Raw genomic sequence first — 3206 nt, forward strand, 5'->3', positions numbered from 1 at the left:
CTCTCAGCCCTGATCAAGTTTGTCGAACAAACTTCGGCCAGCGTAGAACAGCAGAATCGATCAGACTGGTAACGAGGCGACAGGACTCCTTAAACCCTGGATCGGAAGGACGGGTACTTTCAGTTTCCATTCCATCCATCTTCCAGGGAGCTCATCGAATTCAGCCTAGACTGCAAGTATTCCTGCTTATGATGCAGTGTGGCTATCCCGCCGTGGCATAGCAGGTTTTTTCCCCCAGAGAACTCTCCCTGCTTTCCTCATGGCCGCTCAGGTGCAGGCTTCCGCCTCCTCTGCTTTTTGGAGCGCTGGTCAACTCCGGTAGGCTCGGGTTCGACCTTCTTCAGCGCCGGGACAATCTTCCGGATGCTTACCATGAGTGTGGGTTCATGGTATTTTGCTTGGAGCCTTCTCTTCTTCTGCCTCAACATCTGGAGTATCTGGCCATGATATTGAGTCAACGGCCTTACCACGTGGGAAACCCCGCTTCTCGTCCGTCCAGCGAGGTTAAGCAACGTCGGTTCTGGTCGGTACTTGGATGGGTGACCACCTGGGGACGCCAGATTCTGTTGCCACATCCTCCAAGCCTTCCTTTCAGTTGACTGTGGCAAGACTGAGGAGAGTCGCAGTACCTGTTCTCATTCAAGCAGAGCTTTCAGCCCTACCTTGAAACATTTCCTAGTTCTCCTTTCCTCATTGACCCGTCTATAGTCCGAACGATCGCCTCAGGATAAGTTCCATGTGGGGCGGTCCAAGTTCCGGTGGTTTCAGGCAACGTTTAACAGGACTTCCTGGCCCCTATGGGACCAGCGGAACTATTAGACCTGCAATGGGTGTTGACCTATGGAACCTCTTGATGGTAGTGGATATTCTCGTCCTTTCCCCACATTCTTGATGCTGTTCTCGGACTCGTCAAGGAAGGGGGGGGGGGCATGTTCCGGTCCAGGCCTATGGTCAAGACCTGAAGGATACCTCTCCATCATTCAGGCAGGCTTAGGGGCCGTAGTCTGGCCCCTCTACAGATCCTACAGCTCCTGCCGAGTCGCCCCGTGCGCGTCGACTTGATGATTCTGGCGTGTTCTAACCAGCAGCGGACGCTTTTTCACACCTTCACATCTTGCTGTAGAGATACCGGGATGATTGAGATACTCTCAATACCTCCATCGGCTCTCTCATTCCAGGCAGAGGAATGTTCTCTCCGACTATCCGAGCAGAGCCTCGTAGAGAGAGTGTACCTGGGGGTCTTTGACCTTGAGTAACCAGCAAGTCCTGGTCTGGGGGACCTGATCGCGACAGCTTGGAACCTCAAGCTTCCGCTGTTCTTCCCCCCCAGTCTCAGACCCCGAGACTCTGGCAAGATGCATTCCGGTGATGGTGGGACAACTTCGACGCCTGCGTCTTCCCTCCTTTTTGTCTGTGGACAATGAGTCTCAACAAGACCAGGTTGTCTGTCAACCTTTCAATGGGAGAGCTCCACGGGGACTATGCGCAGAATGGTTTCTGGACTCTCTGCTTCCTCTGACGGAACTCCCGGGAGAGCTTCTCCCACAGCGCAGGCTACACAAACCACCACACTGCAACACCTCTCCCGAACCGGGGCGTCGCTTCGGCTTCATGCCTGGAGACACTACGCCTCCTCCTCAAGAAGAGACAACCCGCTACAGTCGCGGTGCGGAGGTCGCGTCAGCTGCGATAGTCATCCGCATGGGTCTTCCAGGCAAAGTGAAGAGTCTTTGGTGGTTGGTGCCGTGAGAGATATACCTCTTCCCTTGAGGCCTCTTCTCCAGCAATAACGGTCTTATTGCCTTTCGGCGGGAGGAAACTCCTTTCCGCTCTCGGCAATGAAGCCTGTCGCTCAGCCTTTCCCTGACCTTCAGGCTTAAAGGAATAACTTTTTCCTGCCCGCTGGATCTTTCCTCGCTCATGCGAAGCTACGATTGTCCCTGCCCTAGTCGGAGGAAGACCTCCAACTTGGAGCATGGCTCGGACTTTTTAGTCCCTTAAGAGATCTTCTCAAGACCCTTTACGACAGGCCACGGATTGTATTCCGCCTTGGGTCTCCTTCTCACTCTAGCCACGGCCAGTGTGTAAGCAATCTTCTTGGTCTCGTACGACTCCGCCCTTTCTAAGGAAGAGGGGAAGGCAGCATTCGGGTTCGCTCCTGAGTTGTTGGATAGACTCAGAATCTGGGGGTCCCGGCCCTTCGGTCCAATTCCTTCAAGATTTCGAGTCTCCATTCTGTATCTGATGTCCCAAGACCTTCTCTTTCTTGCCAGTAAAGGAATCGAGAGGTTAGCTTTGGGAACAGCTGCAGTTTGTCCTCAGTTGCAGCCGATTTGGGAGCACAAGGAGGACACGGGGGAGAGTCACCAGTATACCTCTTCAGCCCGGACTCAAGGACATTCATCTCGACTTGTCTCCAGACCCTCCCCCGTCACGTCGCCCTACAGCACGATGTTGGATACATCGCAACGTCCCTCGCCTTCGAGTAATACTACTCTGTGACGCAGGTGCTACAAGCTGGAGTCTGGAAGCGTCTAATGACCTTCGCATCCCGCTTCCTGCAGGGCGTGACCCACAGGAGTCTCGATACGTTTTCTATCGCTCTGTGGTGGCTACACAACAGCTGGTCTAACCTCAGGCTCCTTTTTGGACAGGTAGCAGAAGGTTGAGGGCATTGTTATCAGGTTTTAGTCTGCATGAACGAAAGAAGTATGTCTGGCCCTTATTTCTTTCTTCATCATCCCCTCTACGGGGAAGCAGCATCCTGATCTCTGCATAGCTGACCTCGAACCTCTGCAGGTAAACCATGCTTCCTTGTGTTCCGAGTATTGAGTCAATACTGTCGCGTCCCCCATACCCTGACGAGGTGGTATTGGGAACGTCCTAACCCAGAGTTCCTTCTGGAACTCCAGGTCAACTGCCTAGGACGGGTCACACTTCTTCCTTCACACACAAGCTTATGTAGGCCACACGGTTCCTTGCGGAGCAAGGAACTCGTGAGGTGCAGGGACTCCTTTTCTCGAGTGCGACTCACTCGGATTCTGAGACCCCGGGTAAAGCCAAAGCCAGTATGGCTGGGGACTTTCCACCCTACCTAAGGGGTAAGTCACCCAGTGTAAATAGCGTGGTTTGTATTTCAGTTACGGAACAAATGACAAATTCAAAGATAATTTGTATATTTCCTAACCATACAAACCTTAGCTATT

General features: G+C 53.1%; 1 pseudogene; it reads left to right on the plus strand.

Annotated features, from left to right (window-relative positions):
- Positions 1 to 453: 453 nt before the first annotated feature.
- Positions 454 to 572, plus strand: LOC137653874 (5S ribosomal RNA; annotated as a pseudogene).
- The last annotated feature ends 2634 nt before the right edge of the window (positions 573 to 3206 follow it).

This window comes from Palaemon carinicauda, chromosome 14 (assembly GCF_036898095.1).
Source record: "Palaemon carinicauda isolate YSFRI2023 chromosome 14, ASM3689809v2, whole genome shotgun sequence".
Classification (NCBI taxonomy): Eukaryota; Metazoa; Arthropoda; class Malacostraca; order Decapoda; family Palaemonidae; genus Palaemon; species Palaemon carinicauda.